Source organism: Haemorhous mexicanus, chromosome 2, assembly GCF_027477595.1.
Source record: "Haemorhous mexicanus isolate bHaeMex1 chromosome 2, bHaeMex1.pri, whole genome shotgun sequence".
Classification (NCBI taxonomy): Eukaryota; Metazoa; Chordata; class Aves; order Passeriformes; family Fringillidae; genus Haemorhous; species Haemorhous mexicanus.
The window spans coordinates 121210958-121222955 of NC_082342.1; positions in this window are offsets into that span (position 1 = coordinate 121210958).

An 11998-nucleotide genomic window follows, 5' to 3' on the forward strand; every position below is an offset into this window, starting at 1 on the left:
TGCCCAGGGAGGAGGTGGTGATGCCTCAGGTTTGGCTTTTCTGTTTTTCACACTCTGTGCTGCTTTAGTGTGTGGGTCTGGGCTTCATATTATGGGATGGTGAGTTCCCTGCCCAGAGCAGGGAGACAAAACAATTCCTGCTCCAGCTGGGCACCAAGGACAAATGAGCCAAATCTCAGGCCAGGAGCACAAACCCCGTGGGCTGGAGAGAGAAAAACAAGCAGGGTGGGAGTGCCTGGGCTAAAGCTGGGCTGGGACAATGAACTGCAAGGTGCAAATGGAGCAGAGCTGATCCCAGGGAGAGACCCCGTGCCCGGCCGTGCATTTTGGGGCCATTTTGGGTCATCTTGGGTGCAGCCCTGGCTGGGCTCTGGTGCTGCCCAAGGTGGGTCCATGCAGGAGATCCTTGGAATCAATCCCTGCTTTATTCTGGAGCTCTGCCCAGCCTCTGCTCTGGGTCAGGTCCATGAGGCATCACTGGAGTCGCTGTGTCTGGGAGTGCTCCAGAGGTTCTGGATGTGCCTTTGGGGACAGGGTTTGGGATGATGATGATGATGGTGGCAGTGGATGATCCTAAGGCCTCTCCCATTGATTTTGGGATCTGCTCTCCCTAGAGCTATAGGAGCATCCAGAGGATCCTGTACTGGCTTTGCTCCAATTCTCACAGTGAATTCCTCATGAAAAGACCTGGGAAAAATCAGCTTTTCTGCTCCTATTCCCTGCTTAGCTCCCTCTCTGGCTCCCCTGTTACAATCCCATATTGGATGATTTGGTTTTGGCTTAAAACAACATCAGGACAACACAAAGAAGAGAATTTTATTGCAGAGAAATTGCAAAAGGATCCTGGGAAGAGCAGGAAAAGGCACAAACCCCCATTCACGTCATGAATCACACCAGTCCAAACCAAAAACAATTGCAATATTTCTCAACTCCCTCCAGACCTGACATTTAAAGCTCACATACATTTCCTGCAAGCCTTACAAGAGCTTCTTAAAAATATTCTTGGCTGCAGATAAGTGGTGAAGCACCAAATCCACGCCGTGCACACCAAGAATTTTAACCCAAATATTCATTAGCCTTTACTCTTTCAAAAAATTAAATTAAGGAATCAAAAAATCTGAGTAAGACACACACTGAGCCACATCTGGAGGATTGTGAGGGAGAAATTAAACAGCACTTGGTTTCGAGAGGGATGATCAGGACCTTAAGGCCCTGAAATGTCACTAAAATCCACTGAACAGGTCATGTTTTTCTTTTAAACCCTGCTGGATTTAAAATTACGTGCTGTTGAAGGAGTAGGACACAGTGCCAGTCCTTTTCCCTTAAAAGCTCATCACAGCTAAGTCAAACTTCCAAACCCAGAAAGGATTTACCCAAGAAAGGCTCCTTAAGACTGAAATAATAAAAGTGTTGGGCAGTTGCTAAGCCTGGCCTTAAGTCACAAAGTCAGAGAGCTTAGAGCAGACCCGGGATTTGTACAGGGTGATTCCCTGTGAGGGTGGGGAGGCCCTGGCACGGGATTCCCAGAGAAATTGTGGATATTCCCTCCCTGGAAGAGTCCAAGGCCAGGCTGGATGGGGCTTGGAGCAACCTGGGGCTGTGGAAGGTGTCCCTGCCCATGGCAATCAGATGATTTTAATCACTTGTTATAGATACATATTATAATATTGGCTTTTTGCAAATACTAAAATGGATTTTATATGTGTGGTGTTAGAGTAACTTTGTTATAAAGATATGGTTTTTATTCTGTTGTTAATTAAGCTCAGTGCAATAGCTGATATCAGTGTGCTTGTGTTAAAATGCCTGCTTGGGTGGGATGACACCCAATGCACACAGGATGAGCTCACCTGCTCAGATCTGCCAGCTACCAGCGCTCACCCTCTGAAGGCAGGGTGGGCCAGGGCCCAAAAACTGGAGGTGATGATAAAAAAGGACTAAAAGCACACCCAAGGAATACACATGCTCTAGAAAAGTGAACCCAAGAAAAAGATAACAATTAAACAATTCTTTGAAGGTGTAAAGTAGTTTGGGGAAAAGTTTACTGTGCATGAGGGGCTATGAATATGCAAAGGGCTGATGTAGTTAAAAGGTATTTAAGGGGTGTCCCCAAGGATAACAGGGTGCTCTTGGCTGAGCAATAACCTTTGCTCTGTGCTCCTTGTCTCCTCTTGTCCTTCACTAAACTTTTCACATTTTCACAGGAGAGGGAACGTGATTTTGACACCTTTGCTCTGTGCTCCTTGTCTCCCATTGTTCTTTATTAAACTTTTACATTTTCACAGGAGAGGGAACGTGATTTTGACACCTTTGCTCTGTGCTCCTTGTCTCCCATTGTTCTTTATTAAACTTTTACATTTTCACAGGAGAGGGAACCTGTATTTCACACCTTGGTGATCCTCTCCATTCAGGAACTCCCCCCAGTGCCCAGTTTGTGGCTGCCAGACCCATCCCACACCTCTGGTGGGGACAGAACTCGAGGAGAGGGAGGGGCAGAAGCATCAGGGCTGTGGAAACATCATCTGGCAGCTTCCCAAACCGGAGAGAGAAACAGCAGCTCCTGATGGGAACGGACAGAATCCATCCCAGCGTCCAGCCGGGACAGGGACTCCAGGGAAAAGCCAAAACCAGAGAACAAAGTGATGCTCTTGTCCCAGTTCCATCCAGGCTGTTGGCGCTGTCCCTGTCCCAACCCTTCTGGAAAATGTTTCTCCTTTTGGCCTCCAGGACATCTTGAGGCAATAAAGCTCCGTGAACCAACTCCACACTGCTGGGAAAAGCTCTTTCCTTTTGTTTTTGGGCTTTATAATCCCACCAGGCACCCCCTACTGCTTGTGTTTTGGGAAAGAAGATTTCAGCTCTCCCTATCTGCCTTCTCCGTGCTATTCAGGATTTTATAGGCACCCACCGTGACCCTTTCTACCCCATTTGTCCATTTTCCCAAACTCAAGGAAATTTCTATCTTTAATCTTCATTTCTGCAGGGATCACTTCAATCTCTGCTCTTTTCTTTAATTCTGCTGGATTCCAGAAGTGATGCCCAAAGCAGTGTCTGTTATATTTATTGTATTATATTAAATAAATATATTTAAATATATTATATATTAAATATAATTAAATATATTAATTAATATATATTATATAAGATATTTAATTATATTTAAGATAATTAAATATAATTAAATATATTATATAATATTAAATATATATTAAATGTATAATAATATATTAAATATAATATATTATATTAATTATATTAATTATATTATACTATATTATATTCCTATATTATATTCCTATATTATATTCCTATATTATATTCCTACATTATGTTATATCATATTATATTATTCATGTATTCTATTCTATTTCTATATTATGTAATATAATAATGTATTTATATTATATTATATTATATTACATTATATTATATTATATCATATTACATTACATTACATTACATTATATTAATTATATTATATTATATTATATTATATTATATTATATTATATTATATTATATTATATTATATTATATTATATTATATTATATTATCTAGGTGTTCCATTCTATTATATTCTATTCTATTTTATATCATAATATATCTATATCACTTATATATTCTATCATATCATACTCTATTCTATTCTATTCTATTCTATTCTTCCTGTCTATAAGGATTTACATCCATGAGTCATAAAGGGCACAAAAAATGCTCTGTTCATTAATTTTTGCCTCTTGCTGAGCTCTGAACCAGCATTTTCCCCCACCCCAACCCAGCTGTCCCAAGGTGACCCCAACACCCTGCAGGCAGCCAAATCCCCAAATTAAATTTGCCAGGGAACTTCCAAGAGGCTCAGGTGAAGAGTAAATCTGTAATGGGGTAAATGCATTCCTGAAGCAAAAGCTGGGATATGGCATCTGGGAGGGATCAGGACAGGCTGGACCCAGGGGATGAGGCCACCACAACCCCGTGGAGCTCCAGGCTGGGCAGAGGGGCTGGAGAGCTGGAAAAGGCCCTGGGGGTGCTGCTGACAGGGGCTGGACACGAGCCCAGGGGTGCCCAGGTGGGCAAGAGGCCCCTGGCAGCTGGGCTGGGTGAGGAATTGTGTGTCCAGCAGGAGCAGGGCAGGGATTGTTCCTCTGTGCTGGCTCTGACTCAAGGGCTGGGTCCAGTTCTGCTCCTGCAGGAGAGCCCTGGAGGGGCTGGAGCATGTCCAGGGCAGGGAAGGGAGCTGGGAAGGGGCTGGAGAATCCCTGAGGGAGCTGGGAAGGGGCTGAGCCTGGAGCAGAGGAGGCTCAGGGGGCCCTTGTGGCTCTGCACAAGTCCCTGCCAGGAGGGGACAGCCGGGGGGGTCGGGCTCTGCTCCCAGGGCACAGGGACAGGAGCAGAGGGAACGGCCTCAGGCTGGGCCAGGGCAGGCTCAGCTTGACCAGCAGCAGGAATTTGCCCATGGAAAGGGGGCTCAGGCCTTGGCAGGGCTGCCCAGGGAGCTCTGCAGTGCCCATCCCTGCAGGTGTCCCCTGGAGGTGGCACTGAGTGCTCTGGGCTGGGCACAGGGTGGCCATGGGGCACAGCTGGCACTCTGTGACATTGGAAACCTTTCCCAGCATCAGAGATTCTGGGATTCTCTGATCTGCTGGATGCTCCAACATCTCCAGGGGTGTCTGGGCTTCTCTTGCCTTTTCTCTGAGCACACAGCCCTGCACAGTCAGAATTGAGTGACACTGTGGGGTCTGGCATTCCACTCTCTCCTTCTGGTGGAAACACTTTCTCAATAAAATCCTGATCATTTCTCACCCACATCACCGAGTCCTCAGCTCCTCACGCCAGCACAAGGGAGAAAAACAAAGGGGTTTTGTGCATTTAGTGTTCTGCTGATTGGTGACAAAAATAAAGCAAAACATCCCTGAATACTCTTAATAAGATTGACAAGAAGACAACAGTAACTGCTGGAGGATAATCACTAAACACAAAGCTTTTGACTTGTCAGAGTTTGCCTTTAATTTTCCTCACAATTTCACATGGTTTTGTTCAATCACTGTTGGTTTTGTGCTGTTGGCTTAGGAGTCTCTGATGTGGCATTAATTTGGGAACTGTGAAAAAGTGACAATCAACAGAGTCAGGGCAGATGTGGCCCAACAGCCACAAAAAATAAAAAAAATACTCATATTGTTGAATTCTGCACTGTGTGTTATTGCACCAAGTTACTTCATAGGCAGCAGAATTAATAAATCCCCTTTTCCAAGGGGTCTGAATCTGCCAGATCCACTGAGATGGGGTCTGGTGTCTCCTGCCCTGTCCCAAGGGAAAGGAGGAGAGGAAATGGCCTCAGATGGCACCAGGGCAGACTCAGGTTGGAGACTGGGACAGAAAATGTCCCTGGCAGAGTGGTCAGGCCTTGGGCTGAGCTGCCCAGGGAGGTTTGGAGTCCCTGGAATTGTCCCAGAGCAGTCTGGATGTGGCTTTGGGGACAGGGTTTGGGGTGGGGCTGCTGGGGCTGGGGTGGCACTGGCTGATCCTGGGGGGCTCTTCCCACCCTGGTGATCCCAGGCAATCCAAGCAGAAGGCTCCTGCACAGCCACCAAACAAACCCTGAGGGTGCTCCCACTCACAATTCCTCTGCTGCCAGACCCAGCACCTGGAGGGCTGTCAGGAGTCTCCAGGATGGTCCCTCCCAGCCAAAGGTCAGGTTCCTGCAAAGTCCAAGGGAGAGATGAAGTTCAGGTGAGCTTTAGAGCTGGGTGTGGCCTTGGGGACAGGGTTTGGGGTGGGGCTGGTGGGGCTGGGGTGGCACTGGGTGATCCTGGGGGGCTCTTCCACTTTGATGATTCTGTGCCTTTCTCAAGAGTCTGGAGAGGAGAAGCTCCAGGGAGAGCTCAGAGCCCCTGCCAGGGCCTGAAGGGGCTCCAGGAGAGCTGCAGAGGGACTGGGGACAAGGATGGAGGGACAGGAGCCAGGGAATGGCTCCCAGTGCCAGAGGATGAGATCTTGGGGATGAGGAATTGTTCCTGGCAGGGTGGGCAGGGCTGGGATGGAATTCCCAGAGCAGCTGGGGCTGCCCCTGGATCCCTGGCAGTGCCCAAGGCCAGGCTGGACACTGGGGCTGGAGCAGCCTGGCACGGTGGGAGGTGTCCCTGCCATGGCACTGGCTGACCTTTAGTGTTCCTTCCAGCCCAAACCATTCCATGATTCCACAATTCCATGCCAGCTGTGCAGTTATGATCCCCAGGGCTAATGTAACATTCTGTCTGTCCTCTCTCTGAGTGACCCAAAATCTCAGGGGCAGAGCAGAGGTGCCCAGGGCAGTGCCACCTCTGTACAACTGCAGCAGGGAAAAGCTGATTTATGGCACGGGAAGCTCAGAGCAGGACATCCCTTAGGAAGGAGCCACCAGAAGAAATCCACTTTTAACCACAACCCCAGCTGAAATGCAATAGCCACAGCTATCACTGAGACAATCTGCCACTTGCCAAGGAGAAAACCACAAGAAATGGCTAATAAAAACCGACCTCTGTGAAGCACAAAAAGAAAACGTACATTACTGTTATGTTGTGGTTAATTCCCAGACAATACTGCAAAACCAGGGTGAAGTGCTACTTCCTGTCCCTGAAAGGCAGAGAAACCCAAACAGGGAGAATTCCTCCGCCTGAGGAATGCAGACATACATCATGTCTGCAGGAATCATAAAAAAGATCAAATGCAATATTTTCTTTCAGTGCAGACAGCAGCTTTGAGATTTTCCATGCAGACAGCCTCGAAAAGCGCCTCCAGCGTTTGCCAATTACTCCTGACAAAAACCATTTGGTCGTGAGTGATGTTTTCAGTGAAATAAAGCAGCGGAGAAAACGGACCATGATGAAAGGGTTCTTTTCCTGCCTCTGAAGTTTCGGGAGGTTCTGCACTCAGGGCTGGGTCTGTGCTTCCTGCCGGGGACAAATCCCGCGGGATGCCAGCGGGGAGGTGAGCTTTGTTTGACAGTCAGAGGAAAGGAACTGCTTTTCATGTTCTGTTCAGCAGCCAGAGAGTTTCTGGCTCTAAACAAAGGAGGAGTTGCTGGGACTTCTGTTCCACATCATTCCTCAGAAATTTCAGGGCGTTAATGGAGGGAATGATTCCCCAGTTGAAGGGGCTGGGGCTTTCTGCCACCAGCAGTCGATTTATGAGTCAGCTGCAATCAGTAAGAGCCAGGATATTCCCTATTTTTTCATTATTAGTATTTTTAAAATATTATTTCTATTTACTTTTAATTATTTATTAATCCTGGAAAGCTTCAAGACAGGTAAAAATAGCTCAAGCTCTCCAACAGTGTTTAAAGAATGATTTAAATACCTCACTGTTAGCTCTTTCTGGACTTTTCTCCTTTTAGGCAGAGGATTGGGGTCCATTTAGCTGCACAGGAGTGCTTGCCTCACTCCTCGTGTCCTCTTTGCTGTCTGCTGGGCTCACGAAGCACCACAACCCTGCTGCCCCTGGAACCCCAAATCAGCAGAAATTTGTCTCTTCCTCCCAAGGGGAGCTGCATCTTTCCCTAAGTAACACCACCACCCGCAGCAGCTGCTGTGTGAATTACCCAAGGAACGCTCCCATTTCCCCCCCTGACATTCAACAGTTGCATTTTTGTTGGCTTGGATCCAAATCTTGAACCAGTGGGGAAAGCAGGGGGAAGCTCCAGAGAATCTGGGTGAATTAAGAACATTTTTCACGCTGTTTCATCTTGCAGGGGTCTGGGGTTTCTTGGTTTCACAACCCTCTGCCCATTTTCTCTAACAAAAACATTTTATTTGGAAATTAGGAGTGTTTAACCATTTGGTTTTTCTCAGTGTTGTTTCTCTCTTCCTTTTTTTTCCTTGCTCTCCACAACTCCCTGACTGATTTATCCTGTGGAAGGAGTTCCTGCCCATGGCAGGAGTGGAACTGGGTGGTCTCTAAGGTTCATTCCAACCTAAAAAATTCTGGAATCCTGGGATTCACTGATAAAACAGAAAATGGGAGAGTTCCCACCTGGGATCTGTGTCCATATCCATCTGTGCAAGGAGCAGTGACACCCCCAGGACAGTACAACAAAAAGGCTCCAGCACTGCCAAAAAAATTCCCAAAGGTCCCTCTTGATCCCTCCCCAACATCCTCTGCAGGCCAGACCAGCCCCACCGAGCATCCCTGTCCTGGCAGAGATCATCTCGTGGGAAGGACACCCAAATTCCCTGAGATTCCATCCCTGGGACACCCAAATTCCCTGAGATTCCATCCCTGGGACACCCAAATTCCCCAAAATTCCATCCCTGGGACACCCAAATTCCCTGAAATTCCATCCCTGTCCTTTCAGCTCTCATCTCGTGGGAAGGACACCCAAATTCCCTGAAATTCTCTTGGATTAAGCCCTTTTCTGACCCAGAGATGGGGTAACTGAGAGGCATTTTAAAAACTTTTATTCCATTTTCAGTCTCATGTGAAGGCTGAGACAATACAGATGTTATAATTCTCCCCATCACAATCAGAAGCCAATTATTCCCTAATTACAATAAACTGTAAGTTTGCTGTTTATTGATTGTGGTGTAAAGTGAAGTACACAAGGCACTATTATTGACATTGTTACTGTAATAATTTATTTATAGAAATATCATGTTATGTTATATTATGCTATTATATTAATTATAATAATATTATATTATATTATATTATATTATATTATATTATATTATATTATATTATATTATATTATATTATATTATATTATATTGTATTATATATTAGAATATTATATGTATTATATTATATTATATTATATTATATTATATTATATTATATATTTAATGTATTAAATATATATTTAATATTATATGTATTAAATATATATTTTATATATTATATAATACATGTATTAAATATTATAAATTTAATTCTATAAACCTAAAATAAATAAATATAAACATACACTGTAACACACTATGCTTACTGTAATAAACTTATTTTGTATGCACACTAGATAAGCTTTTTATTAAATGTCAGATTTTTTCTATAAATCCATTTCCCACCCAATTCCTTGTTGGTTTCTTCTGGACAAGCTCTGGAAGCCAGCCCAGGCAGGCTGGTAGAGCCAGGAGTGGCCCCAGGCTCCTGCTGAGAGTGTCCCTTGTCCCCTCATCGCTGCCTGCCAGGGGTGCCAAGGGCCCAGCTGGCCCTGCCAGCTCCTGCCAGAGCAGCCCCAGCAGGAGGGAGCCCTGAAGGGGCACATCCAGAGCCTCTGGAATGTCTGCAAGGGATGCAGAGCTCAGCTGGAGATTCCTCCTGCCCCACTCCAGCACCATGGAATGGTTTGGGTGGGAGGGACCTGAAATCCCACCCATGCCCACCCCTGCCATGGCAGGGACACCTCCCACTGTGCCAGGCTGCCCCAGCCCCAGTGTCCAGCCTGGCCTTGGGCACTGCCAGGGATCCAGGGATGGAATTCCATCCCAGCCCTGCCCACCCTGCCAGGGAACAATTCCTCATTGCCAAGATCCCACCCAGCCCTGCCCTCTGGCTCTGGGAGCCATTCCCTGGGTGCTGTCCCTGCATCCCCTGGGAATTGTCTCTCTCCAGCTTTCCTGGGGCTCCTCCAGGCCCTGCAAGGCCACCCTGAGCTCAGCCCAAAGCTTCTCCTGTGCAGGTGAGCAATGCCAGCTGTGCCAGCCTTTCCTCCCAGCAGAGCTGCTCCAGCCCTCTGCCCATCCTGGTTCCAAAGCCCCTCCATCCTCCAGGGGTTCCATGCCAATCATCCTCCCTGATTTCCCCAGATGATGCCCCAGGAGTCTCAACAGGTGAATGTTTAATCCCATTATTTCCTATTTCATGGGGAATTTTCCCTCCCAACCCCATGGAACAGTTCATTGAATCATTACTGATCTCTAATTCTGGGTGACTCAAAGTTCCCATGAGAATTCCAGCTCTGCTCTCTGGCAGTGGGAGCCATTCCCTGTGTCCTGTCCCTCCAGCCCTTGGAAATTGCCTCTTTCCATGTTTCTTTCAGCTCCTTCAGGTCCTGGAAGGCCACAATGAGGTCACCCTGAAGTTGCCCTTCTCCAGATTCCCCCCAGGCAGTGGAAATGTTTCAATCTGCTCCATCCAAGGAAATTATTGAGAGGGATTTGTGCCAGAGATCCATCAGGCCCCTAATTCTGAAGGAATAAAACACAGGAACAGACATTTCTCCGCTGCAATTCCACTCATTAAACCATCAGAGTGGAGTTCATGGAATCATCAGGGTTGGAAGAGACCCCCAAGACCATCCAGGCAATGATTTGAACTCTGTCTCTAGTGACAGTTCCAAGAGGAATGCCACGAGGAAACTTGTGAGAGAAACAAAAACTAAGTTACATCCCAATAAAACTGAGAGGATAAAAGGCTACAAACCTTCGTGTTTCACTGTCAGAGCAGAAAGAAAATTACATTTTGAACTAATTATCTAAATACAGCTGGGGTCTATCACTGAAGGCAATGCTTTTTTCTGTTGTAAATGTAGTACAGAAAACAGGATTGTAATTGGATGTGGATTTACTGGAATTCTTTGTTTCCCTGCAGTACAGCTGCATCATCTAGCGGACAGCACAGAGATTGCACTGGTTTTACATTTTATACCATTGATTTGGGGTTAATTACCTGTGGTTTTCCCCTAAATGCACCTCAGTGCAGTGATTTCTAAACCTGAATTCTGGGATTATAGATATCCACTGGAACATGCAGTGAAATGAGCTGGAAATTGAACTTTTTTTCTTTCCATTTCTGGAATATTTTGGGTTGGGAGGGACATTACAAATTTTTTCACCCCCTGCCAGGTTACTCCAAATCCCATCCAGCCTGGCCTTGGACACTTCCAGGGATCCAGGGGTAGCCACCTGACCCTGTTACTGTTTAAAGAAACCCATAAATATTTTTTGGGATATTTCCCAGTGTCCCAGACAATATTAAATCCATCACTTGAATCACTGACTGCAAACAAACATTTCAAATCCTGCCCAAGTGTGGCACTTTTTGGACAACATCATTTTTAAAATCATTTCTTTGGGAATGTCATCTTGGCAGTGTTTTCATGGCTTATTTAAAAGCTGTAATTATCAGGCTGTGAAGTTGATACTCCCTTATCTTGTCCCAAACCAGACAGGCCTGAGGGCACTCAGCAGTGATGGATGAGCTGCACACATTACAGGGGAAACCTCTCAACTGGGAGCCACTTTCTGCAGCAGATCAAAGGAAATCCAGGTTTTATTGACATAAACTGACACGGCAAAGATTTTGTCAGGAGGTTTCATGTTTATAATTTTTCAGTGACTTCAGTGAGTGCACTAAATCAACACCTCTCTTAGAAAATAAAAAAATCAACTGTGCTATTTCTGCCTTGTGCTCTTTACACGTGAAATCTGGTGGTTCTTATTGCCTAAACAAACCCAGTTTGTCTTTGAGTGCCTTCCCACTTCTGCTCTCCTTGATTCTGGAATCACCAGGGTGAGAAGAGCCCCCCAGGATCACCCAGTGCCCCCCAAACCCTGTCCCCAAGGCCACACCCAGCTCTAAAGCTCACCTGAACTTCATCTCTCCCTTGGACTTTGCAGGAACCTGACCTTTGGCTGGGAGGGACCATCCTGGAGACTCCTGACAGCCCTCCAGGTGCTGGGTCTGGCAGCAGAGGAATTGTGAGTGGGAGCACCCTCAGGGTTTGTTTGGTGGCTGTGCAGGAGCCTTCTGCTTGGATTGCCTGGAATCACCAGGGTGGGAAGAGCCCCCCAGGATCACCCAGTGCCACCCCAGCCCCAGCAGCAGCACCCCAAACCCTGTCCCCAAGGCCACATCCAGACTGCTCTGGGACAATTCCAGGGACTCCAAACCTCCCTGGGCAGCTCAGCCCAAGGCCTGACCACTCTGCCAGGGACATTTTCTGTCCCAGTCTCCAACCTGAGCCTCCCCTGGTGCCATCTGAGGCCATTTCCTCTCCTCCTTTCCCTGCCCCTCCTGGCAGGAGCTGTGC